This window comes from Somniosus microcephalus, chromosome 9 (genome assembly GCF_052327205.1).
Source record: "Somniosus microcephalus isolate GS21.2 chromosome 9, FLI_Smic_1.0, whole genome shotgun sequence".
NCBI lineage: Eukaryota > Metazoa > Chordata > Chondrichthyes > Squaliformes > Somniosidae > Somniosus > Somniosus microcephalus.
In genome coordinates, this window is record NC_140995.1 from 159,741,973 (window position 1) to 159,766,468 (window position 24,496).

A 24,496-nucleotide genomic window follows, 5' to 3' on the forward strand; every position below is an offset into this window, starting at 1 on the left:
AGTAGCGCCTCGTTAGCACCCCCTGGAGTTTCTCCCCCAAGGTGTTCAGGAAAGACAGGGAAGGGAAGAAAGGAGGTGGGGTGGCAGTATTGATTAAGGAGAATATTACAGTGCTGGAGAGAAAGGATGTCCTGGAGGGGTCAAGAACAGAATTTATTTGGCTAGAGTTAAGAAACAATAGAGGTGCCATTGCACTACTAGGTGTATCCTATAGGCCGCGAACTAGTGGGAAGGATATAGAGAAGCAAATTTGTAGGGAAATTACAGAGAGGTGCAAGATCTATAGAGTAGTGATAATGGGGGAATTCAACTATCCTAATATAGCATGGGATAGTAATAGTGTAAAGGGCAGAGAGGGGGAAGAATTTTTGAAGTGTGTTCAGGAGAACTTTCTTGATCAGTGTGTTTCCAGCTTTGAGGAAGGAGGCATTGTTGGATCTGGTTCTGGGGAATGAGGTGAGTCAAGTGGAGCAAGTGTCAGTAGGGAAAGATTTAGGGAACAGTGATCACAGTATCATAAGGTTTAGATTAGCTATGGAAAAGGACAGGGAGCAATCTAGAGTAAAAATACTTGATTGGAGGAGGGCCAAATTCAATGGGTTGAGAATGGATCTGGCCCGTGTAAATTGGAATCAAAGATTGGCAGGTAAAACTGTAATCCAACAATGGACTGCCTTTAAAGGAGATGGTTTGGGTACAATTGAAGTACATTTCCTCGAGGGGAAAAGGTAGGGTAATGAAAGTCAGAGGTCCCTGGATGACGAAAGAGACAGAGAGTAATATGAAGCAGACAAAGCAGGCGTATGACAGATGGCAGGTTGAGAATACAAATGAGAACCAGGCTGAATATAGAAATTTCAGAGGGAAAGTGAAAAAGGAAATAAGAGGGGCAAAGAGAGAGTATGAGAATAAATTGGTAGCTAACTTAAAAGGAAATCCAAAAGTCTTCTATAGGCATATAAATAGTAAACGGGTAGTAAGAGGATGGGTGGGGCCAACTAAGGACCAAAGTGGAGACTACGCAGGGAGGTAGAGGGTATGGCTGAGGTACTAAATGAGTACTTTGCATCTGTCTTTACCAAGGAAGAAGATGCTGCCAAAGTCATAGTGAAAGAGGAGGTAGTTGAAATACTGGATGGGATAAAAATTGATAAGGAGGAGGTACTAGAAAGGCTGGCTGTACTTAAAGTTGATAAGTCACCAGGACCAGATGGGATGCATTCTAGGATGCTGAGGGAAGGAAAGATGGGAATTGCAGAGGTACTGGCCATAATCTTCCAATCCTCCTTCGATATGGGGTGGTGCCAAAGGACTGGAGAATTGCAGTTCAAAAAAGATGTAAGGATAAGTCCAGCAACAAACCAGTCAGTTTAACCTCGGTACTGGGGAAGCTTTTATAATTGATAATCCGGGACAAAATTAACAGTCACTTGGACAAGTGTGGATTAATTAAGGAAAGCCAGCATGGATTTGTTAAAGGCAAATCGTGTTTAAGTAACTTGATTGAGTTTTTTCATGCGGTAACAGAGAGGGTTGATGAGAGCAATGCGGTTGATGTGGTGTACATGGAGTTCCAAAAGGCGTTTGATAAGGTGCCACATAATAGGCTTGCCAGTGCCAATAAAGTTGAAGCCCATGGAATAAAAGAGACAGTGGCAGCATGGATACAAAATTGGCTGAGTGACAGAAAACAGAGAATAGTAGTGAACGGTTGTTTATTGGACTGGAGGAAGGTACACAGTGGTGTTCCCAGGGGTCGGTACTGGGACCACGGCTTTTTTTGATATATATTAATGACTTGGACTTGGGAGTATAGGGCACAATTTCAAAATTTGCAGATGACAGAAAACGTGAAAGCATAGTGAACAGTGAGGAGTATAGTAATCGACTTCAAGAGGACTGCTGGAATGGGCGGACATATGGCAGATGAAATTTAATGCAGAAAATTACGAAGTGATACATTTTGGTAAGAAGAACAAGGAGAGGCAATATAAACTAAAGGGTACAATCCTAAAGTGGGTGCATGAACAGAGAGACCTGGGGGTATATGTGCACAAATCGTTGAAGGTGGCAGGACAGGTTGAGAAAGCAGTTACAAAATCATACGGGATCCTGGGCTTCATAAATAGAGGCGTAGATTACAAAAGCAAGGAAGTTATGATCAACCTTTATAAAACACTGGTTCAACCTCAACTGGAGTATTGTGTCCAATTCGGGGCATCGCACTTTAGGAAGGATGTGAAGGCCTTAGAGAGGGTGCAGAAAAGATTTACAAGAATGGTTCCAGGGATGAGGGACTTCAGTTACATGAATAGACTGGAGAAGCTGGGGTTGTTCTCCTTAGAGCAGAGAAGGTTGAGAGGAGATTTGATAGAGGTGTTCAAAATCATGAGGGGTCTGGACAGAGTAGATAGAGAGAAACTTTTCCCATTGGCAGAAGGGTCGAGAACCAGAGGACACAGATTTAAGGTGATTGGCAGAAGAAACCAAAGGCGACATGAAGAAAAACCTTTTTACGTAGCAAGTGGTTATGATCTGGAATGCACTGCTTGAAAGGGTGGTGCAGGCCGATTCAATCGTGGCTTTCAAAAGGGAATTGGATAAGTACCTGAAGGAAAACATTTTGCAGGGCTGCAGAGAAAGGGCAGGGGAGTGGGACTAGCTGAAGTGCTCTTGCAGAGAGTCGGTACAGGCTCGACGGGCTGAATAGCCTTCTTCCGTGCTGTAACCATTCAAAAAAGAAATTCCAGGTGAATTTCTTTCATCTGCTTCAATCTAATCACATTCTGATTTCTTCCAAGGCCTTTCAGTATTTGGTGACTAATATGCAGTTCCTTTTACTGTTTGGATCAAAACTTCTGGTATATATATCACACCTTGACATATGTCTCTCATGAATATGTTCTTCAGTCTAAATTGCCTGAGAACTCATGATGCTGTTAAGCAATGGGTTAAATTGAGTGATTTCCACATTTGGGACTCCGGCCTATGACTTCAGAGATATGAAATAAGCCCTTTTTTGCTACGTTATTAAACACCTCAAATTAACAGAATTGAACAACCAATCAGATTTGATTCCATGTTGAACTGAGCTGAAATAATACATAGTTTGCCAGATATTTCCATTGCTTGAAGTCAGTTTTCTTTTCATGTCATATTAGTTTTCCACATTCAGGATATTTAACTCTGTTCACAAACCTTACTCAGACAACCACAGTCACTAAACGTTGTGTATTTATGTCTAGCTCGCATTCCAGACATATCTCTCCTCTTCGGCATTCTTTAAAGCCAGCCTATTGGTCTTTTGCCAAATACAGGAAGGTTGTGCTTCCTGTTCTGCTCTGTTTTTCACTATAAATCTTTTTTTTTGGTCCACAGGGAATTGTTAATGCCAAAATACAAAGTTTATTTTTCTTAATATATTCAGTCAGAACGAACCATTGACTTGTACAAACCTTGAATGGAATGATAAAGCTTTCCTTTGACCTTCTGTAAATGGACACAGATGTAAATGTCACATTTTGTTGGCTGGCCGTTTCTGGTTCTTTTGGGTTTACCAGAGAATCTTGTGGAGAGCTAACAAATTCGTATTACTCATTTTGATTCCTGATCCCAAAGGTAGAGCTTGTGAGTACAACACTAACGATATTTATGAAATTTTGATGACTTAATCAGTTCAGTTCAGTTCAGTTCAAATGCTTTATTGGCATGAAAGTTTACAGAGAACCATATTGCCAAAGCTTACATAGCATGACTTAATCTTTTACATGACTTAATCTTTTCAAAGTACTTTTACATTGTACTTTTAAAGCTTAAGAATAACTTTTTTTTGGGGGGGGGGAGTCTGAGAGGTTTCTGCATCTCTCTGAAAAGAAATGGTTGATAGCCATGAATATTGTTTTAAACTACAGTATTTTCTGTTAGCCATTACAGATCAGATCATTACAAACCATAATGGTCTCTAACTGAATGTACTTCACTTTGTCACAATGTTTTAAAGTATTTGCTGTATTAAAAATACTAAAGTCCTAAATGAAAATTAAATTTGAAGTACAACACTTAACGTCAACTATACAGCATAGTGTGCGTCAGTTGAAAAGAGTGATTAAGAAAAAATGTACAAAAACTGACCAATTTGTGGTTGATTGCTTAAATCATTAGCTTGGAAACTACAAAGTGATCAGTGGTCTCTTTCTAACGCTAAAGCAGAAATATGTGGACATTATTGCACACATAAGAATATTTTTGTAGCTAGAAGAGAAATGTAGCCAGGGAATTGTAGTCATTGATATTACAAATAGACTTAATTGCAGTCAAGTCAATACCTTTAGAGACAGCAATAGTCGTACTTAATGCATCAGAGGGTAAAGTACTTTGCTGTTACATAGTCCGGTGGTTCTCAAACTTTTTTGGTTGAAGGACCCCTTTTCAAATGGATTGGTAATCACGGGATGCCCCATCTTAATTATTATTGCCCCCTTGTATTGATACGGTACCAGGATCTCCTGAGAATGAATTGTAATATAGCTATGGTGACATTTACAAAATGGGAATCCCTCAAGTATATGTATGTATAAAATGATAGTGTTTTAAAGCATTGATTTTTTTAAAAATTACAAATGCATTGGTTATTCATTGTATTCAAGTGCTGCCCATATTATTATGTCAGATTTGTTCCTTGGTCAGCTAGCTCTTAACCGTGGACAGACAGATCTAATGTAATGTATGTCTGACTTATGGGGCCTGTTCTTTTTGGCTGTTTCCTGGCGCTGCTGCAGCCGGCTGGTAGTCGGGATTGAATCTTTATTTACAGACATTCAGTTCCTCTCCGAACAGCTGGCCCTGCTCGTGACCCATATCTTTTTATATTTAAAAAAACTGCATCGTGTAAATTTGATCTTGGCTGGCAGCACTGCATATCTGTGGCAAAATTATCTGAAAGCAATGATCATTCAAAACGCCAAGGGCTTCTTTACATTTTAAAACCTTGTCTTACTTTTTCCAAGTGAGTTAAGGCATTCACAAATGGTTGAATTTATGTGCAGACGCACACTGTTTATGGCTTGTAAGTGAAGATAATAATGTGAGCGAGCAGTTGCAACATGATCAAGAAAGGTTTCAAAAGTGAGATAAACCAGTTATATCAGTAATTGTATTCAGTCTTGCCGTGACTAAAGGCCCGGCGCTTTCTCGGCTCCGACTCCTGCAGCTGGTGGTGGTACTGCGGCTGCTGCTGGCCCGCAGTCCTTTCCCCTCCCTCCTTCTTTAATTCCTGCAGCACACAGTCACTGCTGGCCCGTTCAGCAGCGCCCGGTCACTCTGCACCGGCTCGCTCTCCATCACCGATTGGGGTTATTTTCGTGGAGCCTGGGGAAGGTCTCTACAGACCCCAGTTTGAGAACCACTGATTATGGCTGATCTGATCTTGGCCTCAACTCCACTTTCCTGCCTGTTCCCCATAACCCTAAATCTCAAATATCTGTCTATCGCCACCTTGAATATATTCACTGACTCAGCCTCCACAGTTCTCTGGGGTAGAGAATTCCAAAGGTTCACGACCCTCAGAGAAGAAATTCCTCCTCATCTCCGTTTTAAATGGGAGACCCCTTATCCTGAAATTATGCCCCCTAGTTCTAGATTCCTCCACGAGGGGAAACATCCTCCCAGAATCTACCCTGTCAAGCCCCCTCAGTATCTTATATGTTTCAATAAGATCACCTCTCATTCTTCTAACCTCCAATGAGTATAGGCCCTACCTACTTAACCTTTCCTCATAAGACAACCCTTTCATCTCAGGAATCAACCTCGTAAACCTTCTCTGAACAGCCTCCAATGCAAGTACTTCCCTCCTTAAATAAGGTGATCAAAACAGTGCGCAGTACTCCAGGGGCTGGATTTTGCCAATGTGGAGCTTTTGGAGGCGGGACTCCCACTTGTCGGGTTTCAGTCCCGCCTCCATGAACTTCTGGCCAACCCACGCTATTGCCCTTGATTGACCTTGTTAAGCCTGCCCAGCGGGCTTAGCAGGCCAATTAAGTGAAAGCCGGTTACAGGGAACGTCAGCGGTTCGAGACACCCCGCATACCCAACTCTTGAAGCCTGCAGGAAGAAACAAAGGTAAGTAAACTTTTACTAACACTTTCCACTTACCTTACATACTCACCTCTTCAAACTTGCACCCATCACTTACCATCACAGTGCACTTTTGCACCCCGCAGACCCACTGCTCGCCTGGCGAGGTTCGGAGCCTTTGGGAAGCCCGCACTTGTGTGGGCAAAATGGGGATAACCCTCTTATCTGCCTGTTAACTACATGTTAACAGGCAGTTTGTTGAGTCTGTGTTTACAAGTGCAGTTATAATGAATAACAGGACACAGACAACAGAAGTAAGTAAACAGGTCTTTAGTGATTGAGGGTCAGGGCGGAACTGAGGTACACTTTGCTCCGCAGGGTTTATATACCGGTGTGGTCACCACCGGTACTACAATGTACAGGAGCCGTTAAAAAGTAGACCATCACCTTAAGGTATCCTCTTAAGGTAGTACAGGTTACATACACTACAATTCCTCCCCTTTTAGCTTAACAGTGGACACCCCCAATTAATACACTACATGGATAACATATATACAATTTACACACAAGAACTGTTCAAAGATTCAGTCTCTGAGGAGGCCTCCTGATCTGGCCCGGATAATGCCTTTCAGGGATCTCTGGTTCCCGTTGCTGGGGTGACTCATCCACTTGATCTCCTATGGATTCAACATCATCCAATACGTTCGAGTCTGAGGTAGATGCTACAGGCTCAATAAGTTCTTCAACTGGTGTCTCTGCCGTAGACATGGGGTCGACCCTTGTTCCATACATCAATGTTCCTTGACATACGGACAGCTGTTCTCGTCTGGCTGAGAATGCTGGTAACAGTGGTTCGTCATGTGCTGGCCATCCCTTCACTGTCAAGTCATAGACCTGAGACAGTGTTGGGTCATTTCGGGTCTCTCTCTCAATACCCGCATTGGTGACTGGTAAGCATTCGATGATGGTCGAGTGAAATATCTCGACAGGGTCAACTGCCGGTGCCTCTTCTGCTGTAGGTAGTGGCAGGCGCGACAGCCCATCAGCATTACCATGTTGCTTTGTACCTTTGAACTCAATATCATATTGATGTGCCTCTAGGAAAAGGGACCATCTCTGAAGCCTCTGCGCCATCATTACCGGAACACCCTTCTTAGGGTTGAAAATGGAAACCAACGGCTGGTGATCTGTCAGCAGTGTAAACTTTTGGCCTTGCAGGTAATGGTTAAATGTCTTAACTCCCCACACGAGGCTGAGAGCCTCCCTATCTATCTGCCCCGATACCATATGGAGAAGCATCACAAGCTAAGCGAATAGGCAGCGTTGGGTTAAAGTGAGCCAACACTTCCTTAGAGGTGATCAGTGCCTTGCTCTTTTGAAAAGCCCGCTTACAATCATCGCTCCACTTCCATGGTATTCCCGTTTGCAAAAGAGTGTTTAGCGGGTGTAACACCGTGGATAAATTTGGAAGATACTTGTGGTAATAGTTAACCAACCTGAGGAACGACCTCAACTGGGATACATTTTCCGGTGCTGGAGCTTTTACAACAGCTTCGATCTTGTCAGGTGACTTATGGAGCCCCTCCTGGTCAATGACGTGGCCGCAGTATGAGATTCGCTTTTGAAAGAACTCGCATTTCTGGCGATTAGCTCTTAGCCCATATTCTTTCAATCTGATGAGCACCTGCTCCAAATTCGCGAGGTGATCATTATCGTTATCTCCTGTAATCAGGATGTCATCCAGGTAGCATTGTGTGTCTGGGATTCCCTGCAATACCTGCTCCATGGCCCTTTGCCAAATCGCTGGAGCCGATGCCACTCCAAAAACCAGCCTATTATACTGATATAAGCCCTTATGTGTGTTGATCGTGAGATACTGTCGTGACGCTTCATCAACTTCCATCTGTAGGTACGCCTGCGCCAGGTCTATCTTGGTGAAGTGCTTTCCACCAGACAGCGAAGCGAAGATATCTTCAATCCACGGAAGCAGATATTGCACCGTGTGAAGAACTGGATTAACAGTGATCTTGAAATCGCCACAGATGCGAACCTTCCCAGGTTCCCCCGGCTTGTTGCTCAACGAACGCTTCATGACAGGAACAATGGGTGTAGCCCATTCGCTCCAGTCCACCTTGGACAGTACCCCTGAACGTTCTAGCCCTTCCAGCTCTGCTTCCACAGCAGGTCGTATCGTCTGGCTTTGAAAAATTTTGGGTTTGCATGTTCTTCAACCTTGATGGTTGCCGTAATTCCTTTCAGTGTTCCAAGTCCCTGTTGGAAGACCTCCTTAGCATCGTCTAAGATTTTGGACAGTCGTTCAGGTTTGACGTCGTCCTCCTTACAGGCATCCACAGTCAGTGCTTGTATGGAATGCCAGTCCAAATTTATTCTCCGGATCCATTCCCGTCCCAGTAGTGGCGGACCTCCATCAGGTAACACGTACAAGTCCATTTTCTGACTTTCTTTACCATTGTAGACCACATTTACTTTTATCTTTCCTTTGGGGTATACTATTTGCCCCGTGTATGTTTTCGATACACTCTCCGTATCCCTCAGGGGAATGTGCGAGAATAACCTTTTGTAATCTTGCTTATTCATGACCGTTAATGCCGACCCTGTGTCCAATTCCATCTTCACTTGGACTCCTGCTATCCGGAGCATGACCCAGATAGTTTGGTGGTCTGCTGTGTTACCCACATTATGTATTTTCAGACAACCCAGTTCCTTACTGCTGGAGTCCGAATCCGTCTTCTGTTCATCCGAACTGTTCTCTGTCACCTTGTGTACTTTTTTGTACTTCTCCTGCGGTGACTTTTTGCTGCTGGTCTTCTTTCCTGACCGGCGTACTCTTGCTATGTGACCAAGTTTGCCACATTGCCTGCATTCTTTGTCTTTGAACCAGCACTGGTTCTGGTCATGCGTTGTCCTTCCGCAACGATAGCACTTTACTGTGCCCAATGCCATTTCATTGGTGCTGAATTCCAGTGGCCTTTGCTGTATCTCTGCAGCGTCCCGTGCTGCTGCCTCATGGGATGCTGCAATGCTGAAAGCTTTGTCCAGCGTAAGATCCTTTTCCTCTAGCAGTCGATTCTGGGTTCCTTCCCTTAGGAGCCCACACACAAACTTATCTCTCAGTGCGTCTGCTAGTCCTGTTCCGAATTGGCAGTACTTTGATAACTTGTGCAGTTCTGTTAGGAATTCAGCGTTGCTTTCTTCTTTAAGTTGAATTCTTTTGTAGAATTTAAATCGTTCCGCTATCAGCAGCAGTGTGGGGTTTAAATGCTCTTGCAGGATAGTAACAATATCCGCGAAACTCTTCCCTACCGGTTTGTCTGGGGTTACCAGGTTCCTTAATAACCCGTACGTCTTCGCACCCATCGAGTTTAATAGGGTTAATGCTTTCTTATCATCCGGTACAGCACGGTGGCATAGTGGTTAGCACTGTTGCCTCACAGCGCCAGGGACCCGGGTTCGAATCCGGCCTCGGGCGACTGTCTGTGTGGAGTTTGCACATTCTCCCCGTGTTTGCGTGGGTTTCCTCCGGGTGCTCCGGTTTCCTCCCACAGTCCAAAGATGTGCGGGTTAGGTTGATTGGCTATGATAAATTGACCCTTAGTGTTAGGGGGATTAAATACGTGGGGTTACGGGGATAGGGTGGGAATATGTGTCGGTGCAGGCTCGATGGGCCGAAATGGCCTCTATCTGCACTGTGGGGTTTCTGTGATTCTGTGATTCTGTGATCATTCGTTCTACAGTAAACTTCGATGCGTTCCACATAAGTGGCCCAATCTTCCACATCGTTGTCGAAGGCAGTGATGTTACCCGTTTTCGGCATCCTTGCTGAGTTTCTCCTTTCCCTTCGGATATTATTTAATATGATGACTTTTTTTTATTTTTTTATTTTTTTTTAAGATGGCAGCTTTTCCCGCGCTTGGCGGCTTTTCCCGTGCTTGTCTTCTTCCCCCACCGACTCAAGATGGCGATTCCCGTGCTGTTGCTGTCCACGCCTCCAGCGGTCCTTCCTGCCTTTATTTTCCCGTGTATACGCTTCCTTGCGCTGCTGCTCTTGTTGCCCCGCCGCTCCCGCGGTCCTTGTGGCAATAAAGCACTTTTCTGGCTGCTGCGCGTCTCTGCCCCAATTGCAGTCCGGCCCCTGATACCGGCTGTGGTCGTGTTCTCCGCCCTTTTTCTTCGTTTTCCCTCCCCTTCTCCCACTGACAACTCGGCTGACTTCCCCCCCCCGTGCCGCTCGATCAGGCTTACCCGCCGCTGTCGTAGAAGGGATGATCACTGCCTGTTGCTGATGTTGGACTTCGTGGCCAGAAAACCAACCCGGGTTCCCGATGGCCTCCCGTGCGATGCAGTGCTCAGCAGGATGTTGAGGGTGGATGCCCTTTTCCGACGCGGGCCCCAGAATCAGTACTGGGGGAGGTGATGCAAAACTGCCGCTAGGTACGACCAGACTCGTCGCCACTGTTGAGTCTGTGTTTACAAGTGCAGTTATAATGAATAACAGGACACAGACAACAGAAGTAAGTAAACAGGTCTTTAGTGATTGAGGGTCAGGGCGGAACTGAGGTACACTTTGCTCCGCAGGGTTTATATACCGGTGTGGTCGCCACCGGTACTACAATATACAGGAGCCGTTAAAAAGTAGTCCATCACCTTAAGGTATCCTCTTAAGGTAGTACAGGTTACATACACTACACAGTTATGTGGCTGTAATCCCTTCCCGCCTCGAGGAGATGGGACCCAGCGCGGGATGGCTACCCGCCTCCTGGGAAGATGGCATGGAGGTGGGTTGGGGGCGGGTTGGGCACCCACCCCCAGATTCTGACATTTTCCCGGCAGTCCCGCCTCCAAACCCGCCTCCCCAGGGCTGGCAAAATCCAGCCCCCGGTTTGGTCTCACCAACGCCCTGTGCAGTTGTAGCAGGACTTCCCTATTTTTATACTCCAACCCCTAGCAATAAAGGCCAACATTCCATTTGCCTTCCTCATTACTTGCTGTACCTGTGTGCTAACTTTTTGTGTTTCATGTACGAGGACACCCAGATCTTTCTGTATTGCAGCATTCTGTAGTCTATCTCCATTTAATTAATATTTTGCTTTTCTATTCTTCCTACCAAAGTGGTTAACCTCACATTTTCCCACATTATACTGTACTGCATCTGCCACCTTACTGCCCACTCACTCAGTCTATCTATATCCCTTTGCAGACTCTTTGGGCTGGATTTTGTCAATGGGGACGTGATGGAGGCGGGACTCCCACTTTTTGGGTTGTAGTCCCATCTCCATCGATTTGTGGCCAACCCACACGATTTTCCCTTGATTGACCTTGTTGAGGCCGCCCAATGGGCTCAGCAGGCCAATTAAGGGACACCTGGTTACAGGTGACATCAAGGATTGACATTTCATCTGTCAAGAGCTTTTGACAGATGAAATATCAGCGTTTGACAGCTCTGTGAAGCTGTCAAACACTGACAATCTGACTTCTAACTTGAGTCCTTCTCCACAGACTCAGTTAGAAATCTCCCCAGAACAGAAAGCAGAGGCTGCAACTTTTGACAGCTCGTGGCCATTCTGCTTTCTGTGCCGGTGAGATGAGGGACTCCCGAGACCTGAAGGAAGGAAGCCTGCATTAGTAAGTAAAGGTAAGTAAAACTTATTTAAACACTTTACACACACCAAACACACTTACCTCTGCACTCACCTGAACACCGGACATTTCGAACCCTCCAAGCCCTTCAGCCCGACGGTCCGCCTTGCTAGCTTGGCGTGGTTTGGAGCCGTCAGGAAGCCCACACTTCAGGGATAAAAATAGGGATTAGGCCAAAAACTGCCTGTTAATTACATGTTAACAGGCAGTTAATTGGCACTAACCCCCTTCCCGCTTCGGGGAGGCGGCTCCCAGCACAGGTCGGGTCCCTGCCTCCTGGGAAATGGGCATGGAGGTGGGTTGGGGGCGGGAAGGGTTTGTGCCCCCCGATTCTGCAATTTTAACACCCCACCACCTCCATTCCCGCCTCCACGGCGCAGGGAAATTCGAGCCCTTTGTTACCTCCTCACAACTTGCTTACCCACCTATCTTTGTATCATTAGCAAATTTGGCTACAGTACACTCGGTCCCTTCATCCAAGTCATTAATATAGATTGTAAATAGTTGAGACCCCAGCACTGATCCCTGTGGCACCCCACAAACCTCTTCAGAATGAGCCTTTTTTTCTAGCTGGGGCATTCATGTTAATATGAAAATGTAAGTGCAGTTCTGCATTTGCTTGCATTTTAATACATCTATCAGAGCACAGAAGGAGGCCATTCGGCCCATCATGTCTGTGCCAGCTCTTTGGTAGAGCTATCCAATTAATTCCACTCTGCTGCTCTTTCCCTATAGCCCTGTAAATGTTTTCCCTTCAAGTATTTATCTAATTCTCTTTTGAATGTTATTATTGAACCTGCTTCCACCTCCCTTTCAAGCAGTGCATTCCAGATCACAACTCACTGTAAAAAAAATGTTTCCTATTTTCACCTCTGGTTCTTTTGCCAATCGCCTTAAATCTGTGTCCTCTGGTTACTGACCCTTCTGCCACTGGAAACAGTTTCTCTTTATTTATTCTATCAAAACCATTCATGATTTTGAACACCTCTATCAAATCTCCTCTTAACCTTCTCTGGTCTAAAGAGAACAACCCCCAGCTTCTCCAGGCTCCCCACATAACCGAAGCCTCTCATCCCTGGTACCATTCTAGTAAATTTCTGCTGCACCCTCTCAAAGGCCTTGACATCCTTTCTAAAGTATGGTGACCATAATTGAACACAATACTCCAGCTGGGGCCAAACCAGTATTTTATAAAGGTTTAGCATAACTTCCTTGCTTTTGTACACTATTCCTCTATTAATAAAGCCAAGGATTCCATATGTTTTTTTTAAACAGCCTTCTCAACTTGTCCTGCCACCTTCAAAGATTTGTGTACATACACCCCAGGTCTCTCTGTTCCTGCACTTGCTTTAAAATTGTACCATTTAATTCATATTGCCTCTCCTCATTCTTCCTACTAAAATGTAACACTTCACACTTCTCTGCCCATTTTACCAGTCTGTCTATGTCTTCCTGAAGTCTGTTACTATCCTCCTCATTGTTTACTAGATTTCCAAGTTTTGTATCATCTGCAGAGTTTGAAATTCTGCCCTGTACCCAAGTTCAGGTCATTAATATATATCAAAAAGAGCAGTGGTCCTAATACCGACCCCTGGGGAATACCATTGTATACTTCCCTCTAGTCTGAAAAACAACCGCTCACCACTACTCTCTGATTTCTGTCCCTTAACCAATCTTTTATCCACGCTGCTACTGTCCCTTTAATCCCATGGGTTTTAATTTTGCTAAGTCTATTATGTGGTACTTTGTCAAACTCCTTTTGAAAGTCCATATACACAACATTAACCATACTACTCTCATCAACCCTCTCCATTACTTCTTCAAAGAACTTGAGCAAGTTAGTCAAACATGATTTGTCTTTAACAAATCCTTGCTGACTTTCATTTATCAGCCCATAATTTTTCAAATGCCAATTCATTTTGTCTTGGATTATTGGCTGGAATTTTAATTTTAATTTGGAGGTGGGTAGAGAGCGGTGGGGGTGGGGGCTGGAAAGCAGTTGGGAAACCCTGGAGAATGGGTTTCCCACAGGCCCTGCCGAAGTTAATGGCAGGACCTGATTAGCATTTCAAATCGCTGATTCCAGCCCACAGCTGGCCAGATGGAGAGGCTGCAGAGAGGAGGGAGGGTGGGGGGGATCAGAGGCCAGAGTGGGGAGGTCAGAATGTGATCGGGGGGCTGGAGGGAGGCAGGTCGGAAGGTGATTGGGGGGCCGGAGTGGGGAGGTCAGAATGTGATCGGGGGGCTGGAGGGAGGCAGGTCGGAAGGTGATTGGGGGGCCGGAGTGGGGAGGTCAGAATGTGATCGGGGGGCTGGAGGGAGGCAGGTCGGAAGGTGATCAGGGGGCTGGAGGGAGGCAGGTCGGAAGGTGATCGGGGGGCCAGAGTGGGGAGGTCAGAATGTGATCGGGGGGCTGGAGGGAGGCAGGTCGGAAGGTGATCGGGGGGCCGGAGGGAGGCAGGTCGGAAGGTGATCGGGGGGCCGGAGTGCGGAGGTCGGAAGGTGATTGGGGGGCCGGAGTGGGGAGGTTGGAAGGTGATTGGGGGGCTGGAGGGAGGCAGGTCGGAAGGTGATCGGGGGGCTGGGGGGAGGCAGGTCGGAAGGTGATCGGGGGGCTGGAGGGGAGCAGGTCGGAAGGTGATTGGGGGGCCGGAGTGGGGAGGTCGGAAGGTGATCGGGGGGCCGAAGGGAGGCAGGTCGGAAGGTGATCGGGGGGCTGGAGGGAGGCAGGTCGGAAGGTGATCGGGGGGCTGGAGGGAGGCAGGTCAGAAGGTGATTGGGGGGCCAGAGTGGGGAGGTCGGAAGGTGATCGGGGGGCTGGAGGGAGGCAGGTCGGAAGGTGATTGGGGGGCCGGAGTGGGGAGGTCGGAAGGTGATCGGGGGGCTGGAGGGAGGCAGGTCGGAAGGTGATCGGGGGGCCGGAGTGGGGAGGTCGGAAGGTGATCGGGGGGCCGAAGGGAGGCAGGTCGGAAGGTGATCGGAGGGCTGGAGGGAGGCAGGTCGGAAGGTGATCGGGGGGCCGGAGTGGGGAGGTCGGAAGGTGATCGGGGGGCTGGAGGGAGGCAGGTCGGAAGGTGATCGGGGGGCTGGAGGGAGGCAGGTCGGAAGGTGATCGGGGGGCTGGAGGGAGGCAGGTCAGAATGTGATCGGGGGGCTGGAGGGAGGCAGGTCGGAAGGTGATCGGGGGGCTGGAGGGAGGCAGGTCAGAAGGTGATTGGGGGGCCGGAGTGGGGAGGTCGGAAGGTGATCGGGGGGCTGGAGGGAGGCAGGTCGGAAGGTGATCGGGGGGCCGGAGGGAGGCAGGTCGGAAGGTGATTGGGGGGCCAGAGGGAGGCAGGTCGGAAGGTGATCGGGGGGCTGGAGGGAGGCAGGTCAGAAGGTGATCGGGGGGCTGGAGGGAGGCAGGTCGGAAGGTGATCGGGGGGCTGGAGGGGAGCAGGTCGGAAGGTGATCGGGGGGCCGGAGGGGAGCAGGTCGGAAGGTGATCGGGGGGCTGGAGGGGAGCAGGTCGGAAGGTGATCGGGGGGCTGGAAGGAGGCAGGTCGGAAGGTGATCGGGGGGCTGGAGGGAGGCAGGTCGGAAGGTGATCGGGGGGCCGGAGTGGGGAGGTCGGAAGGTGATCGGGGGGCTGGAGGGAGGCAGGTCGGAAGGTGATCGGGGGACTGGAGGGAGGCAGGTCAGAAGGTGATTGGGGGGCCGGAGGGGAGCAGGTCGGAAGGTGATCGGGAGGTTGGAGGGGAGCAAGTCGGAAGGTAATCGGGGGGGACACTGAGTCAAGACATTCACAAATGGTTGAATTTATGGGCAGACGCACACTGTTTATGGCTTGTAAGTGAAGATAATAATGTGAGCGAGCAGTTGCAACATGATCAAGAAAGGTTTCAAAAGTGAGATAAACCAGTTATATCAGTAATTGTATTCAGTCTTGCTGTGACTGAAGGCCTGGCGCTTTCCCGGCTCCGACTCCTGCTGCTGGCGGTGGCACTGCGGCTGCTGCTGGCCCGCAGTCCTTTCCCCTCCCTCCTTTAATTCCTGCAGCACACAGTCGCTGCTGGCCCATTCAGCAGCACCCGGTCGCTCTGCACCGGCTCGCTCTCCATCACCAATTGGGGTTATTTTTGTGGACCCTGGGGAATGTCTCTTCAGACCCCAGTTTGAGAAAACATAGAAAAACATAGAAACATAGAGATAGGAACAGGAGTAGGCCATTCGGCCCTTCGAGCCTGCTCCGCCATTCAATGAGATCATGGCTGATCTTCATCTGAGATCTTAGCTGATCTTACCAGTTCAGTACCCCGTCCCCGCCTTTTCTCCGTAACCCTTAATCCCCTTAGCCTTCAGAAATATATCCAATTCTCTCTTGAAAATATTTATTGAATTAGCCTTCACAGCCCTCTGTGGCAGGGAATTCCACAGGCTCACCACTCTTTGAGTGAAGAAATTCTTCCTCATCTCTGTTTTAAATGATTTGCCCGCTATTTTTAGACTGTGGCCCCTGGTTCTGTGCTCCCCTGCCATTGGAAACATTCTCTCTGAATTCAGCCTGTCCAGGCCTGCCATAATTTTATATGTTTCGATGAGATCCCCTCTCAATCTTCTAAACTCCAGTGAGTACAAGCCCAAACTATTCAATCTCTCCTCGTAGGTCATTCCCGCCATTCCAGGTATCAGCCTGGTGAATCGCCGCTGCACTCTTTCCATGGCAAGAACATCCTTCCGCAGATGGGGCGACCAAAACTGTACACAATACTCCAGATGCGGTCTCACCAGCACCTTGTACAGCTGTAGTAAGGTATCCCTATTCCTATACTCGAACCCCCTTGATATGAAGGCCAACATACCATTTGCCTTCTTAATCGCCTGTTGCACCTGCATGCTCTCCTTCAGTGACTGGTGCACAAGAACACCCAGGTCCCTCTGCACTTCCCCATCTCCCAATCTATTGCCATTTAGATAATAATCTACCCTCCTGTTTTTACCCCCAAAGTGGATAACCTCGCATTTATCCACATTATAGTGCATCTGCCACGTATCCGCCCATTCCCCCAACCTGTCCAAATCGCACTGTAGCCTCCTGACATCCTCATCAGAGCCCACCCCTCCTCCTAGTTTAGTGTCGTCAGCGAATTTGGAAATATTGCATCCAATTCCCTGATCCAGATCATTTATATATATTGTGAACAGCTGGGGTCCCAGGACAGATCCTTGCGGCACCCCGCTGGTCACTGCCTGCCACTCCGAAAACGAGCCGTTTATTCCAACTCTCTGTTTTCTATCCGCCAGCCAGTTCTCTATCCACGTTAATACTTTGCCCCCAATCCCATGAGCCTTAATTTTGCATGATAATCTTTTGTGTGGAACCTTATCGAAGGCTTTCTGGAAGTCAAGGTACACCACATCCACTGGCTCTCCCCCATCTATTTTACCAGTTACTTCCTCAAAAAATTCCAGCAGATTAGTCAAACACGATTTACCCTTTGTAAATCCATGTTGACTCTGTCCGATCCTTTCCCCATTTGTCAAGTGCTCCGCTATTTTATCCTTAATAATGGACTCTAGCATTTTGCCCACAACCGATGTAAGGCTTACTGGTCTATAATTCCCTGCTTTCTCTCTACCCCCCTTTTTAAATATTGGGGTAACATTAGCTACCCTCCAATCCACGGGTACTGTTCCCGAGTCAATGGAGTTCCGGAAGATGATCCTTAGAGCATCTGCTATCTCCAGGGCCACCTCCTTAAGTACCCTAGGATGTAGTTTATCAGGCCCCGGGGATTTGTCGGCCTTCAGTCCCCTCAACTTACCCAACACCATATCCCTAGAGATACTAATTTCTGTCAGCTCCTCCCTCTCATTAGTCCCTATGTTTGCCGATATTCCTGGGAGGTTATTTGTGTCCTCCTTTGTGAATACAGAACCAAAGTATGAGTTTAATTGGTCTGCCATTTCCTTATTCTCCATTATATATTCTCCCGAATCGGACTGCAAGGGACCGACTTGGGATTTTACCAGTCTTTTCCTCCTGATATACCGATAAAAGCTTTTGCAGTCTGTCTTTATGTTTGCTGCAAGTTTACTTTCGTATTCTATTTTCCCCTTCCTGATTAATCCCTTTGTCCTCTTTTGCTGTATCCTGTACTGCCCCCAATCTTCCGGTCTGGTGCTTTTTTTTGCCAGTTGATATGCCCTTTTTTTTGATTTTATGCTGTCCCTAATTTCCCTCGTTATCCACGGTTGAGCCACCTTTTTAGGTTTATTTTTATGCCAAACCGGTATAAACATGTTCTGGAATTCTTCCATTCTATCTTTGAATGCTTGCCATTGTCTATCCACTGTCAATCCCCCCAGAAACACCACCCAATCAATCTTACCCAATTCCCGTCTCATACCCTCGTAATTCCCTTTATTTAAGTTCTGGACCTTAGTCTCTGATTCAATTTCCTCACTCTCCATCTCGACTGAGAGCTCGATCATATTATGATCGCTCTGACCCAAGGGGCCTCGTACAAGAAGATTGTTGATAAGTCCCTTCTCATTGCACAATACCCAGTCTAAAATGGCCTGATCTCGAGTCGGCTCCTCGACATATTGGTCCAGATAACCGTCCCGAAAACATTCCAGGAATTCCTCCTCCTCAGAATTTTTACTAATTTGGGTAGTCCAATCAATATGTAAATTAAAGTCACCCATGATGACAGCTGTGCTCTTATCGCACGCTTCTCTAATTTCCCTTTTTATGCCTTCCCTCACCTCCATATTACTATTTGGAGGCCTATATATCACACCCACTAACGTTTTCCTCCCCTTGCTATTTCTCATTTCTACCCATACAGATTCCGTTTCATCCGAGTTAATATCCTTCCTTTCCATTGCATTAATCCCCTCCTTTACCAGCAATGCTACCCCACCTCCCCTACCTTTTTGCCGATCCTTCCTAAATATTGTATATCCCTGGATGTTAAGTTCCCAGCCTTGCCCACCCTGCAGCCACGTTTCTGTAATCCCAATCAAATCATACTTGTTTACCTCTATTTCCACAACTAATTCATCCACCTTGTTCCTAATGCTTCTAGCATTAAGATACAAAGCCTTCAGGCTTGCTTTTTTCACACTCTCATTATGAATTAGTTTGGCCCTTTGTGTTTCTCTCCTTTGCTTATTGCTTCTCACCTTTCTACCATCTATTTCTGACTTCATATGACTTCCCTCTTTTCCACTATCTAGGTTCCCATCCCCCTGCCAAATTAGTTTAAATCCTCCCGAACCGCCCTAGAAAATATTACCCCGAGGACATCGGCTCCCTCACAGCTCAGGTGTAGACCGTCCCCTTGGTACAGGTCACTCCTCCCCAAGAACTGGTTCCAATGCCTCAAGAATTTAAATCCCTCTCCCTTGCACCACTGCTCAAGCCACGTATTTAGCTTATCTATCTTACTCTCTCTAAACTTATTAGCTCGTGGCACTGGTAGCAATCCAGAGATTACTACCTTTGAGGTCCTACTTTTCAATTTAGCTCCTAACTCCCTAAATTCAGCTTGTAGGACCTCCTCCCTCTTTTTACCTACATCGTTGGTACCTACATGTACCACGACAACTGGCTGATCCCCCTCCCCCTTCAGAATGCTCTGCACCCGCTCCGAGACATCCTTGACCCTTGCACCAGGGAGGCAACATACCATCTTGGAGTCTCGGTCTCGGCCACAGAAACTCCTATCTATCCCCCTTACAATTGAATCCCCTATCACTATAGCCCTATCCCTTTTTTTCCCACCCTTCTGTGCAGCAGAGCCAGTCATGGTGCCCTGAACCTGGCTGCTGGTGCCTTCCCCTGATAAGTCATCTCCCCCAACAGTACCCAAAACGGTAAACCTGTTTTGGAGGGAGATGACCGCAGGTGACTCCTGATATAGATCATAAGAAAGTAATGTCCTGGTCAGTTACATTCTAATTTTATTCTTGGTTTATATTTGTTATGGGGTTATACTTAACTTTAAGATGGAGAGGTGGTAGGCCTGCAACGCCAGGCTTCAGAGTGGAGGGAGGGATTGGGGTAGGTGGGGGGGATCAGAGGCTGGAGTGGGGAGGTCAGAGGCTGGAGTGGGGTGGTCAGAAGCTGCTTGGGGGCCGGAGGGAGGCCAAGATCAGATCAGCCATGATCTTATTGAATGGCGGAGCAGGCTCGAGGGGCCAGTTGATCTACTCCTTCTCCTACATCTTATGTAGGTCAGAAGGTGCTTGGGGGCCAGAGGGGAGCAGGTTAGAAGGTGATTGGGTGGGCAGAACGGGGGCAGGTCGATTGGTGACCAGGGGCCGGAGGGGGGCATGTCGATTGGTGGCCAGGGGTCGGAGGGGAGCAGGTCGATTGGTGACCCGGGGCCGGAGGGGGGCAGGTCAGTAGGTGACCAGGGGCCGGAGGGGAGCAGGTCGATTGGTGACCCGGGGCCGGAGGGGGGCAGGTCAGTAGGTGACCAGGGGCCGGAGGGGAGCAGGTCAATAGGTGACCGGGGGCCAGAGGGGAGCAGGTCGATTGGTGACCAGGGGCCGGAGGGGGGGCAGGTCAATAGGTGGCCCGGGGCCGGAGGGGAGCAGGTCAATAGGTGACCGGGGGCCGGAGGGGAGCAGGTCAATAGGTGACCAGGGGCCGGAGGGGAGCAGGTCAATTGGTGACCCGGGGCCGGAGGGGAGCAGGTCAATAGGTGACCAGGGGCCGGAGGGGAGCAGGTCGATTGGTGACCAGGGGCTGGAGGGGAGCAGGTCAATAGGTGACCGGGGGCCGGAGGGGAGCAGGTCAATAGGTGACCAGGGGCTGGAGGGGAGCAGGTCAATAGGTGACCAGGGGCCGGAGGGGAGCAGGTCAATAGGTGACCGGGGGCTGGAGGGGAGCAGGTCAATAGGTGACCGGGGGCCGGAGGGGAGCAGGTCAATAGGTGACCCGGGGCCAGAGGGGAGCAGGTCAATAGGTGGCCCGGGGCCGGAGGAGAGCAGGTCAATTGATGACCCGGGGCCGGAGGGGAGCAGGTCAATAGGTGACCAGGGGCCGGAGGGGAGCAGGTCAATAGGTGACCAGGGGCTGGAGGGGAGCAGGTCAATAGGTGACCCGGGGCCAGAGGGGAGCAGGTCGATTGGTGACCTGGGGCCAGAGGGGAGCAGGTCAATAGGTGACCGGGGGCCGGAGGGGAGCAGGTCGATTGGTGACCAGGGGCCAGAGGGGAGCAGGTCAATAGGTGACCCGGGGCCGGAGGGGAGCAGGTCAATAGGTGACCAGGGGCCGGAGGGGAGCAGGTCAATAGGTGACCGGGGGCCGGAGGGGAGCAGGTCGATTGGTGACCTGGGGCCAGAGGGGAGCAGGTCAATAGGTGACCGGGGGCCGGAGGGGAGCAGGTCGATTGGTGACCAGGGGCCAGAGGGGAGCAGGTCAATAGGTGACCCGGGGCCGGAGGGGAGCAGGTCAATAGGTGACCAGGGGCCGGAGGGGAGCAGGTCAACAGGTGACCAGGGGCCGGAGGGGGGCAGGTCGATTGGTGACCAGGGGCCAGAGGGGAACAGGTCAATTGGTGACCAGGGGCCGGAGGGGGGCAGGTCGATTGGTGACCAGGGGCCGGAGGTGAGCAGGTCGATTGGTGACCAGGGGCCGGAGGGGAGCAGGTCAATAGGTGACCCGGGGCCGGAGGGGAGCAGGTCGATTGGTGACCAGGGGCCAGAGGGGAACAGGTCGATTGGTGACCAGGGGCCGGAGGGGAGCACGTCAATAGGTGACCAGGGGCCGGAGGGGAGCAGGTCGATTGGTGACCAGGGGCTGGAGGGGAGCAGGTCAATAGGTGACCAGGGGCCGGAGGGGAGCAGGTCGATTGGTGACCAGGCCAGCCAGATATAAATTTAGAATGGAACACCATGAGTAACGGAGCCTCATTATAATGTTTAAAGTGCCAACCTGCCTCCTGGGAGCAGTTTGGTTGCCCACCTCCATCCTGCCTCCGTGGTGGTGGTGAGCCGCCTTCTTGAACCGCTGCAGTCCGTGTGGTGAAGGTACTCCCAGAGTGCTGTTAGGGAGGGAGTTCCAGGATCTTGACCCAGCAACGATGAAGGAACGGCGATATACTTCTAAGTCAGGATGGTGTGTGACTTCGATGGGAACGTGGAGGTGGTGGTGTTCCCATGCGCCTGCTGCCCTTGTCTTTCTAGGTGGAAGAGGTTGCGGGTTTTGGAGGTGCTGCCGAAGAAACCTTGGCGAGTTTCTGCAGTGCATCTTGTAGATGGTACACACTGCAGCCACGGTATGCCGGTGGTGGAGGGAGTGAATGTTTAAGGTGGTGGATGGGGTGCCAATCAAACGGGCTGCTTTGTCCTGGATGGTGTCGAGCTTCTTGAGTGTTGTTGGAGCTGCACTCATCCAGGCAAGTGGAGAGTATTCCATGACACTTCTTGTGTCTTGTAAATGGTGGAAAGGCTTTGGGGAGTCAGGAGGTGAGACACTTGCTGCAGAATACCTAGCCTCTGACCTGCTCGTTGTCACAGTATTTATGTGGCTGGTCCAGTTAAGTTTCTGGTCAATGGTGACCCCCAGGATGTTGATGTTGGGGTATTTGGCGATGGTAAAACCATTGAATGTCAAGGGGAGATGGTTAGACTCTTGCTTGTTGGAGATAGTCATTGGCTGGCACTTGTATGGCGCGAATATTACCTGCCACTTATCAGCCCAAGCCTGAACGTCGTCCAGGTGCGGGCATGGACTGCTTCATCATCTGAGGAGTTGTGAATGGCACTGAACACTGTGCAGTCATCAGCAAACATCCCCATTTCTGACCTTATGTTGGAGGTAAGGTCATTGATGAAGCAGCTGAACATGATTGGGTCTAGGACTCTGTCCTGAGGAACTCCTGCAGCGATGTCTTTGGGCTGTGATGATTGACCTTCAATCGCCACAACCATCTTCCTTTGTGCTAGGTATGACTCCAGCCAGTGGAGAGCTTTCCCCCCGATTCCCATTGACTTCAGTTTTACTCGGGCTCCTTCATGGCACACTTGGTCAAATACTGCCTTGATGTCAAGGGCAGTCACTCTCACCTCACCTCTGGAATTCAGCTCCATTGTCCATGTTTGGACCAAGGCTGTAATGAGGTCGGGAGCTGAGCGGTCTTGGTGTAGCCCAAACTGGGAATCAGTGAACAGGTTATTGGTGAGTAAGTGCCACTTGATAGCACTCTCGATAACACCTTCCATCACTTTGCTGATGATTGAGAGTAGGCTGATGGGGCAGTAATTAGTCGGGTTGGATTTGTCCTGCTTTTTGTGGACAGGACATACCTGGGCAGCTTTCCACATTGTCGGATAGGTGCCAGTGCTGTAGCTGTACTGGAACAGCTTGGCTAGAGGCGTGGCTAGTTCTGGAGCACAAGTCTTCAGCACGATAGCCGGGATGTTGTCAGGGCCCATAGCCTTTGCTATATCCAGTGCGCTCAGCTGTTTCTTGATATCATGTGGAGTGAATCGAATTGGCTGAAGGCTGGCTTCTGTAATGGTGGGGACCTCAGGAGGAGGCCGATATGGATCATCCACTCGGCACTTCTGGCTGAAGATGGTTGCAAACGCTTCAGTCTTGTCTTTTGCACTCACCTGCTGGGCTCCACCATCATTGAGGATGGGGATTTTCATGGAGCCTCCTCCTCCCATTAGTTGTTTAATGGTCCACTACCATTCACGACTGGATGTGGCAGGACTGCAGAGCTTTGACCTGATCCGTTGATTGTGGGATCGCTTAGCCCTGTCTATAGCATGCTGCTTCTGCTTTTTAGCATGCATGTAGGTCCTGTGTTGCAGCTTCCCCAGGTTGGCACCTCATTTTAAGGTAAGCCTGGTGCTGCTCCTGGCATGCTCTTCTACACTCCTTATTGAACCAGGGTTGGTCCCCTGGCTTGACGGAGGGTGTCCTCAGTGTGAAGACGGGCATTTGTCTCCACAAGGGCTGTGTGATGGTCACTGCTACCAATACTGTCATGGACAGATGCATCTGCGACAGGTAGATTGGTGAGGACAAGGTCAAGTAGGTTTTTCCCTCATGTTGGTTCTCTTACCACCTGTCGCAGGCCCAGACTGGCAGTTATGTCCTTCAGGACTCGGCCAGCTCGGTCAGTAGTGGTGCTACCGAGCCACTCTTGGTGATAGATATTGAAGTCCCCCACCCAGAGTACATTCTGTGCCTTTGCTACTCTCAGTGCTTCTTCCAAGTGGTGTTCAACATGGAGGAGTACTGATTCATCAGCTGAGGGAGGGCGGTAGGTGGTAATCAGCAGGAGGTTTCCTTGCCCATGCTTAACCTAAAGCCATGAGACTCTCCTTTCCGACTGTATACCACTGTGCCACCACCTCTGGTGGGTCTGTCCTGCCGGTGGGACAGGACATACCCAGGGATGGTGATGGAGGAGCTTGGGACATTGGCTGAAAGGTATGATTCTGTGAGTATGACTCTGTCAGGCTGTTGCTTGACTAGTCTGTGGGACAGCTCTCCCAATTTTGGCACAAGTCCCCAGATGTTGGTGAGGAGGACTTTGCAGGGTCGACTGGGCTGTGTGTGCTGTTGCCATGTCCTTAGCCGGTACCGAGGTCAATGCCAGGTGGTCCGTCCGGTTTCATTCTTTTTATTGTTTTTTGTAGCAGTTTGTTACAACTGAGTGGCTTGCTGGGCCATTTCAGAGGACAGTTAAGAGTGGCATAGTGGTTAGCACTGTTGCCTCACAGTGCCAGGGACCCGGGTTCGAATCCGGCCTCG